This window comes from Bubalus kerabau, chromosome 5 (assembly GCF_029407905.1).
Source record: "Bubalus kerabau isolate K-KA32 ecotype Philippines breed swamp buffalo chromosome 5, PCC_UOA_SB_1v2, whole genome shotgun sequence".
In the NCBI taxonomy this organism is placed as follows: domain Eukaryota; kingdom Metazoa; phylum Chordata; class Mammalia; order Artiodactyla; family Bovidae; genus Bubalus; species Bubalus kerabau.
In genome coordinates, this window is record NC_073628.1 from 99049301 (window position 1) to 99061520 (window position 12220).

At 44.8% G+C, this 12220-nt stretch overlaps 1 non-coding gene across 1 annotated transcript; it reads left to right on the forward strand.

The window, feature by feature from the left end:
* Nucleotides 1–7281: 7281 nt before the first annotated feature.
* Nucleotides 7282–7444, forward strand: LOC129654417 (U1 spliceosomal RNA). The gene has a single exon (XR_008715489.1). It is a non-coding gene; the product is annotated as a U1 spliceosomal RNA (small nuclear RNA).
* Nucleotides 7445–12220: the final 4776 nt, after the last annotated feature.

The window sequence follows — 12220 nt, forward strand, 5'->3', positions numbered from 1 at the left end:
TGTGATTTCTGTTGTTGGCACTGCTCAAACAAACAAAACACCGAACTCCTGGGCCTTGTCTTCCACGTTGGTAAGTAAAGGATTTGCTCAATTTCTGTGGGAAGTTGATGAAAACAGACTCACCTGGTCCCCTTCCAGGTTACTGCCCAGAGGTAAGATCCTTGCCCCTTGCCAAGGGGCCCCTGTGTGTCCCTTGCGACTCCAGCAACTGTCATCTGGCTGCTCCTTTGTCCCACAGACATTGACTGAGGACCTGTTGTGTGACAGACACCACGCACAAGGCCAGCCAGGTCCCTCTTTAAATGTGTGTTCTGTGGAGAAACAGGTGTTGAGCAAGACATAGCATAGCTTGTACGTGCTCCACATTTAGGTCCCATGTTCCTATTGAGTATATGTGTAATATATTTCCTGTCTAATTGAGATTTAATGCGTATGGATAATTTTCTTTTAATCCCATTTGTTTTAAAGCTGTTTTCAATCAGTTTAGCCCATAGTCCTCTTTTATAGAGCCAAATAAAACCCCTGGAAGACTGTGAAGAGCTTCTGGGAAGGAGACATGCTCATAGCTTTTATTTCCTCCCCAAGCCCACATTAAGAGTCACTGCTTATTCACAGCAGCATTATTCACAGTAGCCAAGGGGCAGAAACAACCCAGGTGTTCATCAACAAGTGAATGGATAAGCATCATGCATCCAATGGGATACTACTTGGCATAAAAGGAAATAAAGTGCCATTATGTGATACAACATGAGTAAACCTTGAAGACATTATAGTAAATGAAAGAAGCATATAGAAATGACCACATGTTGTCTGAGCCCATTGATGTGAAAGGTCCAGAAATGGGAACTCCTTAGAGACAGAAAGTAGATATTGCCAGGGCTGGAGGGAAGAGACAATGGGGAGTTATTACTTAAGGGGTACAAAGTTTCTGTTTGGGGTGATGAAAAAGTTTTGGAAATAGTGGTGATGGTTACAGAGTCCTGTGAAGGTCATCAATGCCACTGAATCACATACTTCAACATAGTGAAAATGATAATTTTTATGACATATCAAAAAAATTTTAATTTTGCCACAATAAAACAATCACTGCTGAAAGACATCTTTCTGGTTCCACTGACTCATCCTCCCACTTCTAGTTTGTAGTGCCCAGAGCTCCCTCTGCAGATGTTGGTCTCATGGCTTAAACACCGTCTTTATGCTGACCGCCTCCAGATTTCTGTCTCCAAGTAAGACCTTCCCCAAGTAGGGCTGCTTGGCTTGTCCAGTAGGAATCAAAGGCATCCAGAACTGAGCTCCTTCTGTTGCCTCCCCATACCTGCCCCTCTAGGCAAGAGCAACTCTGCCCTTTCATCTTGGAACTCTAGAATCTTCCTTGACTCCTCATTTGCTCACACTCACACCCGACCCCTCCACATATCCTATCATCTCTGCATCTGGAACTACACATCCTTGATTTCTGCCTCCATCACCCCTCACCTCAATGACACAGTAGCCCCTAAGCCAGGCTTTACTCTGTACATGGAGTTCAGAGCACCCCACTGCTCAGCTCTCCAATTGCTCCTCCTGTTCTTAGTCTAGACTTAGTCTTTCCCAGCATCAGGATCTTTTCCAATGAGTTGCTTCTTTTCATCAGGTGGCCAAAGTATTGCAGCTTCAGCATCAGTCCTTCCAGGGAATATTCAAGGTTGATTTCCTTTATGATTGAGTGGTTTGATCTCCTTGCAGTCCAAGGGACTCTCAGTATGCAAAAGCTGAATTCCTCATGTTGACTGTGGGGCCCTCATGATCTATCTGCCCTCTGATCCCCTCTCCAAAGGCTCCTTGCTGTTCCCTGAACACATAGGCTGTGCTCCTCCTCAGGGCATTTGCATGGACTGTTTCCCCTGCCTAGAATGTTCTTCCCCTGGGTGTCCCAGGACACTCCCTCACTACCGGGTCTTGTTCATGTGCTGTGGCATCAGGGAGATCTTCTCTGGATACCTGTATAACACATTCCCATCACCCTCACTGGCATGCCTCCACCCTTTTATTTACTCTTCTCTCCCATACTAATCACCATTGAACATTATGTATTTGTTGGTTGTTTATCACTTCCCTCCTGCCTAGCAGGAAAACTCCTTGAAAGTGGGTATTTTGTTTTGTTCAGTGTTTTATCTTCAGGCAATTAATAGGGACTCAGTAGATAATCTGTGGAATGAATAAATCACCACAATCTCTTGATTCACTGAACTTCTAGAATATTCTTGAAGTAATACTTATTGAGGAGGATTAAAAAATCACTTGATATTTTAATAATTGCTCCATTTTACAAAACAAAATCCTAGGTGAAAGGGAGGCTCTGGGCTAATTAATGCTTACATGACATCCCTGATTCTTCTTTGCCATCCTTGGACCTGTTTTCCCTATACTAGTTGCTTGAATTAGTCAAGGCCGAGACCAGGCTGCTGTAACAAGAGCACCCCGCCCCGCCCGCCCCCCCCCCCCCCAATAGCCAAGGGCTCCAAGGAAACATGTTTATTTCTCTCTCACATGCCAAGCCAGTGGGTGACTCGGCAACCCCCTCAGTCAGGGACCTGGGTTCATACCATCTTTCTTCTCCACCATCTTGGAAGTCATGTTCTTTGTCTGCTTGTTGAAGCTGTGTGGCTGGCACCTCAGTGTTCCAGTCATAGGAGGGGGCAGGAGCTGGAGGGCATGTGCCATGTTTTAAAGTCCACCCTAGAAGCAGCCCACATGCCTCATTCTCATTTCATTGGTGAGGCCTTGGGCAGGTGACCATACCTCTTTTGCAAGCGATTCTGGGAAATGTAGTCTTTGGCTGGGTGGCCGTGAGCCCAACTGCCACTCAGTTATTAAGAAAATAGCTGCCATTGGCTGCATTTTAGAAGTGTGGAAACTGGAACTAGAAGAAGTTAAATAACTTGCTAAAAGTGACACAACTTGTGACTTTTGGCCTTCTGCCCCCAAGCTCAGGGATCTGTCTACAAGCCCCAGTGTCCCTTATTCACAACCCTTTGGATTTTCTGTCCTTATTTTCTGAATGAGACATGGGGACTTAGAAAGATTAAGTAGCCCCTTTGGGTCATGTGGAATATTTGTTTTCTCTTTCTTTGTAACAGATTACACTAAATTTGTTGCTGTTGTTCAGTCCCTAAGTTGTGTTCCGGACTCTTTGCAACCCCAAGGACTGCAGCCAGGAGGCTCCTCTGTCCTCCACTATTGCCCAGAGTTTGCTCAAAGTCATGTCCATTGAGTTGGTAATGCTATTTAACCATCTCATCCTCTGTCCACCCCCTTCTCCTCCTGCCCTCAATCCTTCCCAGCATCAGGGCCTTCTCCAATGAATCAGCTCTTTGCATCAGGTGGCCAAAGTATTGGAGCTGCAGCTTCAGCATCAGTCCTTCCAGTGAACATTCAAGGTTGATTTCCTTTATGATTGAGTGATTTGATCTCCTTGCAGTCCAAGAGACTCTCAGAGTCTTCTCCAGCATCAATTTGGTGGCTTATAAAACAGCCAGTTATTATCTCATAGACCTTTCAGGTCAGAAGTCTGTCATGGCTCAACTGGGTCTTCCATTCAGGGTCCTACAGTCCAGCGTTAATGACTGTGTTCTCAGCTTGTTCAAGGATTGGCTGAGTTCAGGTCTCTTTCATCCCTAGTAGCATTTCACAGGCCCTCTCATAAGAGAAGACTCTTGAGAGTCCCTTGGACAGCAAGGAGATTCAACCAGTCAATCCTAAAGGAAATCAACCCTGAATATGCATTGGAAGGACTGATGCTTAAGCTCCAATACTTTGGCCACCTGATGGGAAGAGCTGACTCATTGGAAAAGACTGTGATGCTGGGAAAGATTGAAGGCAGGAGGAGAAGGGGGTGACAGAGAATGAGATGGTTGAATGGCATTATCCACTCAATGGACATGAGTTTGAGCAAGCACTGGGAGATAGTGAAGGACAGAGCCTGGCGTGCTGCAGTCCATGGGGTCACAAAGAGTTGGACACGACTGAGGGACTGAATGACAACTCACACCATCACTGCTGGCAGCTGGGTCCTCACGCCAAATCTCCCTCTGATGGAATCTCCCTCACTCTTCAATGCTCTCTGACTTCCTCCTCTACTCCTGGCCAAAGAAAACTTTCTGCTTGTAAAGGGTTCAGGCCAACCTGGATCATCTTTGTATCTTAAGAGGCCACCTGACTTAGCTCGGGCAGCTGTAACAAGATAACTGCAGACTGAGTGGCTTAAACAGTAGACATTTGTTTTTCAGGGTTCTAGAGGCTAGGAGTCCAAGATCAAGCTGCCGACAGATTTGGTTCCTGGGGAAAACCTGCTTCTTGGCTTGTAGACAGCTGCCTTCTTGCTATATCCCCACACAGCGGACAGAGGAAGCTCTGGTGTTTCTTCCTCTTCTTCCAGAGACACCAGTCCCATCATAGGGGCTCCATCCTCACGTTACATCTAAAACTAATCACCTCCCAAAGGCCCCACCTTCTAATATCACAGTCAGGGTTAGGGTTTCAGTATATGAATTTGGTGAGGCGTGGTAGTGCAAGGGAGTGTAAACACTCAGATCATAACAAACCTTTAATTCCATCTTCAAAATCCCCTCAGAGGAATACCTAGATCGGTGTTTTATGAGATGACCAGGGCTCAGGAATCAAGTGGGAGCATTTTTAGAATTCTGCCCACCAACATGGCCAGGACGAGCAGCAGGACTAGAACCTGGGTGTTCCACTAGGAGAGAGAGACCTCACTCCTGGTGCCAGCAATGTACTTTCAGCCACTCCCACCTGCAAAGTGAGTCCCCAGGCAGAGGTATAAAGGAAAGTGGGCTTTCCCTTTAGTGATTTCTCTATTTTTTTAAGGTTTTTTTTTTTTTTTTGTAGACCATTTTAAAAGTCTTAACTGAATTTATTACACTATTGTTTCTGCTTTATGTTCTGGCTTTTTGACTGCAAGGCATGTGGGATCTTAGCTTCCCGACCAGGGATTGAACCTGCAGCCCCTGCAATGGAAGGCGAAGTCTTAACCACTGGGCCGCCAGAGAAGTGCCCCCACTATTCTTTAATTTGGCCCAGGCAGCTGGGAACCACAGTAGTGGTCACCCTGGGAGCTGCTGCGGTATACGAGCTTGGCAGAGGCAGGGTCTTCAGGGCTTCCACAGGCAGGAGGGCCTGGTGCACGGCAAGCTGGCAGCAACAGCTTTTAGACTTTGGGGTAAGGAGAGGAAGGTTCAAGGTAATGGGGATGGAGGGGTGAGGGTTTACACACATCTTCCTGAACCCTGAGGGTCTCTCTGGTAGGAAAATACACCCACCAGCCATGCTCCTTGAAGAAGAGGCCCCTGACTGTGAGACAGGCTGGGACCTGGGAGCCTTTGCTGCAGTGTTTTCACCTGGACAAACTTTTCCTCCAACAACAAAATACAAAGAAACTATAAGGGACTAAAAATAACTATGCATCCAGTTATAAACAAGAAGATATAAAAACTCAACTGCCAAGTCTGAAGAGCCAGGGAGCAAAAGCAGGCTGGTGTACATGCCCCCTGCATGTAACACCACCAAAGGGGTGGGCAAACCACCTAAGCCACCTCTTTGGCCTCCATCACCCCATATAAGGAATACACCTTCCCCTCACCCCATATAAGGAACCCTCCCTTCACCTCATATAAGGAACCAGCTTGCCTCTTCTCCTGTACCCCGCACAGAGAGTGAGCAAGCAAGGGAAACTGTTGTTTGTTATCCATCCCTCCTGCTACACCAGACACTCCAATAAAGTTTTGCCTGAATTTCTTGTCTGGCCTCTTAACAACTTCTATTGATCAAGGAGGCCAAGAACCCTGGTCAGTTACAACTGCACAACTGTGGCTGGTCAGCTTGCCCTGGTTTTCCATCTGTGTGGTTCAATGCTCATGTGAGCATGTCAGGGTTTGCACCACCTCCTTTGAGGATGCTGGGAGGGGAGAGTAGGGAGAGGGACCCACGTGAACCAGGTTCCTCTTCCACAACTGTTGCTCACCATGATACCTACATAGAAAAGGGCAAAATGAGCCATATTCACCTTCAAAGAGGGAAATGAGAAAGCTAGCCAGCCCACATTTCTACCAACAGCATGAGGAAAAGTCCCTCTTCTGTTCTAGTGTTAAAAATCAAATACATAGATTACTGCTTAGGTTGAAGCTGAGCTCAGAAAATCATTTAGGGTTCCTTCGTTTGAGAGACTTCAGATTGCCATCCCCTTTGCGGTTGACAGGGGAGAAGAACCTTGTGCCATTTCTGGGGTGGGAGGACAAGGGAGAAGCAAACCCAAGCCAATCTGTTCCTGGGCTGCTGGCCATGACTGTGGGGCCTCTTGGGGTCTGGGCCCCTAGTTCTGTAGCCAGACAACTGCAGGGCAAGGAGGGCTGTCATGATGTGCCAGGACCTTTAGACATGACCCCTTTGGACAAGGGCGCAGCAGACGACTGCCAGCTGGCTTGGCGGAGATGCTAGAGAGATGACGCAGGGTCACATGAAGATTCCATCTGGATTTTTACCAATTCCTCTAAGGAGGGAGAGGGAGGGGAGGACTGAGAGGACAGGCCTCTTAAAACATGGCTGATGGGACCCTGCATTCCATGTGGGTAGGAACTGTCAGTGGAAGCTTGGAGCCAGGAGTTTCTCTGGGTTTGCTGTCTGGGTCACGCCTCCTTGGAGGACCACCATTTCCTGGGATGGAGATGGGAGAAGCAGAACCCAGCACCTGTGTTGAGAGGCAAGGTGTCCAGAGTCCTTGGCTCCTTTTCGCAGAGACCACATTAGGCAGCTTAAGATCACCCACCAACTTGGGAGTCATGATTCCCACACTTCTGCTTAGTCCCCAGACCCATCTGGGCAATATCAGTGCCATCAGACTGGAAAATTGGCCTCAAGCTTAAATCTAAGTGATTTGAAGCTATTTCATTACATGTCTTTCCCATTTTTTTCCCCCTGTAATGAGAAGTATGAATGTTGTTTGAATGTTTTCCAGTGCAGAGAATGCCAAGGGTTCTCTTGCTCAAAATTGCATGTAAAATAACCAACCGCTATACTTACCTGAAGGGCTTCCCAGGTGGCGCAGTGGTAAAGAATCCGCCTGCAATACAGGAGACACAGGAGACCTGGGTTCCATCTGGCCTGGGAAGATCCCGTGGAAAAGGGGATGGCAACCCACTCCAGTCTTCTTGCCTGGAAAATCCATGGACAGAGAAACCTGGCAGGCTATAGTCCATGGTGTTGCAAAGACTTGGACAGACTGAGCACATGCTTACCTGGCTGGAGAAATACCATGATCTCAAAAATGGTTTTCCCAGGACAAGGTTTATCCATTGCACTTCAGATGTGCTGACCCCTGCAATTTCCCCAAATGTAGGAAACTTTATTGCAAATTGTGGTAGTGGGGGAGGGGCACTTGTGCTTTTCCCTAAAAACATGAAGTATAATAAAAGCCTGGGGAGGTGGGTGAAGGGTTTTCATGTCAATAAATAGGGAAAGATCTAGTCGACTTGATCTGTGACAGAGATGCTCGCCAGAAGATGTCTTCTGTCCTTCTGTCCTCCCTTGTCCTTCAAAGACCTTCTGAAGGATTAAATGACTATGATCCAGGGAGAGTCCATTCCAGGCTCTTGCGTGGCCATGTGCCAAAGCCAAGGCTGGTTGCACAATCCAAGCTTAGAACTATTCACACCAGTAAAAAGCCGAGCAGCTTCATTGACAGCCCAGGGTTGTTCATGATCTTGGGTCCTCTCAGGAGGAGGTCAAGGGCTTCCTAAGTGACTCAGAAGGAAAGCAGCTGCTCTTTGACCTCTGCAGAGCAAAGTTCATGAATATGCTGTTCCAGCTGCTGAGAATTGTTCTTAGTAACTTTTTTCCTGATTAAAAAAAGAATGTATGCTTATTCCAGCATTGTTTATCCAACAATCCAACATGTCCCAAAACAGTAGATGGGATAGATATTTTATTTATACGATGGAATACTGTATGGCAGGCAATGAAATTGAAAGAATTGCAGCTTCACTGAGAACATAGATGAATCTCACAGGAATAAATTGAGCAAAAAAAAAACAAGAGACAAAATGACACAAATGAACTTATTTACAAAACAGAAATAGACTCACAGACATAGAAAACAAATTTATGGTTACCAAAGGGGATTGGGGTGGGAGGGATAAGATAAGTATTTGGGATTAAAATATATACACTCCTATATATAAAATAATCATGATGGTGTGATCACTGACCTAGAGCCAGACATCCTGGAATGTGAAGTCAAGTGGGCCTTAGAAAGCATCACTACGAACAAAGTTAGTGGAGGTGATGGAATTCCAGTTGAGCTATTTCAAATCCTGAAAGATGATGCTGTGAAAGTGCTACACTCAATATGCCAGCAAATTTGGAAAACTCAGCAGTGGCCACAGGACTGGAAAAGGTCAGTTTTCATTCCAATCCAAAAGAAAGGCAATGTCAAAGAATGCTCAAACTACCGCACAATTACACCCACCTCACATGCTAGTAAAGTAATGCTCAAAATTCTCCAAGCCAGGCTTCAGCAATACATGAACCGCGAACTTCCAGATGGTCAAGCTGGTTTTAGAAAAGGCAGAGGAACCAGAGATCACATTGCCAACATCTGCTGGATCATGGGAAAAGCAAGAGAGTTCCAGAAAAAACATCTATTTCTGCTTTATTGACTATGCCAAAGCCTTTGGCTATGTGGATCACAATCAACTGGAAAATTCTTCAAGAGATGGGAATACCAGACCACCTGCCCTGCCTCTTGAGAAACCTATATGCAGGTCAGGAAGCAACAGTTAGAAATGGACATGGAACAACAGACTGGTTCCAAATAGGAAAAGGAGTACGTCAAGGCTGTATATTGTTACCCTACGTATTTAACTTATATGCAGAGTACATCATGAGAAACGCTGGGCTGGAAGAAGCACAAGCTGGAATCAAGATTGCTGGGAGAAATATAAAAAACCTCAGCTATGCAGATGACACCACCCTTATGGCAGAAAGTGAAGAGGAACTAAAAAGCCTCTTGATGAAAGTGAAAGAGGAGAGTGAAAAAGTTGGCTTAAAGCTCAACATTCAGAAAACTAAGATCATGGCATCTGGTCCCATCACTTCATGGGAAATAGATGGGGAAACAGTGGAAACAGTGGCTGACTTTATTTTGGGGGGCTCCAAAATCACTGCAGATGGTGATTGCAGCCATGAAATTAAAAGACGCTTACTTCTTGGAAGGAAAGTTATGACTAACCTAGATAGCATATTCAAAAGCAGAGACATTACTTTGCCAACAAATGTCCATCTAGTCAAAGCTATGGTTTTTCCAGTGGTTATGTATGGATGTGAGAGTTGGACTGTGAGGAAAGCTGAGCACCAAAGAATTGATGCTTTTGAACTGTGGTGTTGGAGAAGCCTCTTGAGAGTCCCTTGGACTGCAAGGAGATCCAACCAGTCCATCCTAAAGAAGATCAGTCCTGGGTGTTCAATGGAAGGGCTGATGCTGAAGCTGAAACTCCAGTACTTTGGTCACCTCATGTGAAGAGTTGACTCATTGGAAAACCCTGATGCTGGGAGGGATTGGGGGCAGGAGGAGAAGGGGACGACAGAGGATGAGATGGCTGGATGGCATCACTGACTTGATGGACATGAGTTTGAGTGAACTCCGGGAGTTGGTGATGGACAGGGAGGCCTGGTGTGCTGTGATTCATGGGGTCACAAAGAGTCGGACACGACTGAGCGATTGAACTGAACTGAACTGATATATAAAATAGATAACTAACAAGGACCTACTGTATAGCACAGAAAGTGAAAGTGAAAGTCATAGTCGCTCAGTCATGTCCGACACTGCGACCTCATGGACTGCAGCCCACCAGGCTCCTCTGTCCATGGGATTTTCCAGGCAAGAATATTGGAGTGGGTTGCCCTTCCCTTCTCCAGGGGATCTTCCTGACCCAGGGATCAAACCTGAGTCTCCTGTACTGCAGGCAGATTCTTTACCAGCTGAGCCTATTCTCGATATCTTAACAATAAACTGTAATGGAAGAGAATGTAAATAAAGAATATATATGTGTATGTGAATCACTTTGCAGTACACCTTAAACTAACACAGCATTGTAAATCAACTCTATTTCAATTAAAATTTTAAAAACACGTTAAAAAATAGAAGACACAAAAAGGATCATAGGGTGTGATTCCACTTACATAAAGTTCAGGGAGGTCCCTGAAGGTCCAACACTTTCACTGCTGAGGGCCTGTGTTCAACCCCTGGACAGAGAACTGAGATTCCACAAGCCACATGGTGTGGCCAAAACAAAAAAAATTAGATGACAGGCAAACTATACTACTATGTTTAGGGATGTATACGTGAACAGTTTTTAAAAAGCAAGAAAATGACCAAGGAGGAAGAAATAGGCCTGGGAGGAAGTTTCTGGTGTGCTGATAATGTATTTCTTGGTGGGTATTTGCTTTATAATTATTTATCAGATTGTATATCTGTGTTGTAACTACTTGTCAGTATGCATAGTTCATAACACAATGTTTTTAAAAGTTAGATGCAAAAAAGATAATCTATCCAGATGATAATCTCCTTTTATGAGTTACTTGCAAAATCAAATCTAATGTAAACTGAAAACTATAAAACATCATTGACTGAAATTAAAGATGACCTAAATAAAAGGAAAGACATCCCCTGGTCATAGATAAGAACATTTAATATTATTAAGACGGCATTATTCCCCCCAAATTTCCATACAGATTCAATGCAATCCCTATTTTTTTTTCAGAAATGGAAAAGCTAATTCTCAAATTGATACTGAATTGCAAGGGACACCAAACAGCTAAAATAATAGTGAAAAGGAAAACACTGTGGCAGGACTCACACTTCCTCATTTCAAAGCTTACTGCAAAGCTACAGTAACCAATGCTGTGTTACACTGGGAAGAAGAGAGCATAGGTGTAAATCTTTCTGAACTTGGATTAGGCACTGGCTTCTTAAATATGACACCAAAGATGGTAAACCAAAAGCATAACAGCCAGAGGGAGAAAAAAGAGGTAAACTGGACATTGTCAAAATAAAAACTTTTGTACTTCCTTGTATACTATCAAGAGATTGAAAAGACAACCCACAGAATGGGAGAAAATTTTTGTAAATCATGTATCTGATAGGTCTAATATCCAGAATATATATAGAACTCTTACCACTCAATAACAAAAATACAACTTATTTAAAAAATAGGCAAGGGATTTGAACAGATATTTCCCCAAAGAGGAAATGCAGGTGGTCAATAAGCATAGGAAAAGATGCTCCATATAATCATTAATTAGAGAAATGTAAATCAAAACTCCGGGAGATGGTGAGGGACAGGAAGGCCTGGCGTGCTGCAGTCCATGTTGAACACTGAGCAACAACAAATCAAAACCACAATGAAACACCAGCCATTCTAGGATGGCTAGAATCAAAGAGTTAGGAGATTGTGGAGAAATTAGAGCCTTCATACATTGCTACTTCTGCTGCTAAGTCACTTCAGTCGTATCCAACTCTGTGCGACCCCATAGATGGAAGCCCACCAGGCTCCCCCATCCCTGGGATTCTCCAGGCAAGAACACTGGAGTGGGTTGCCATTTCCTTCTCCAATGCATGAAAGTGAAAAGTGATAGTGAAGTCGCTCAGTCGTGTCCGACTCTTCGAGACCCCATGGACTGCAGCCTACCAGGCTCCTCTGTCCATGGGATTTTTCCAGGCAGGAGTACTGGCGTGGGGTGCCATTGCCTTCTCTTCATACATTGCTGCAGGAATATAAAATGGTGCCACTTTGGGGAAAAGTCTAACAATTCCTCAAAAAGTTAAAAATATAGTAACCATATGACCGAGAGAAGACAGAGGAACCAGAGATCAAATTGTCAACATCTGTTGGATCATAGAAAAAGCAAAAGAATTCCAGAAAAATATCTACTTTTGCTTCATTGACTACACTGAAGCCTTTGACTATGTGGATCACAGCAAACTGTGCAAAATTCTTCAAGAGATGAGACTTTACCTTAGGAAATACCAGCTTACCTGCCTCCTGAGAAATCTGTATGCAGGTCAAGAAGCAACAGTTAGAACCGGACATGGAACAACAGACTGGTTTCAAATTGGGAGAGGAGTATGTCAAGGCTGTATATTGTCACCCTGCTTATTTAACTTATATGC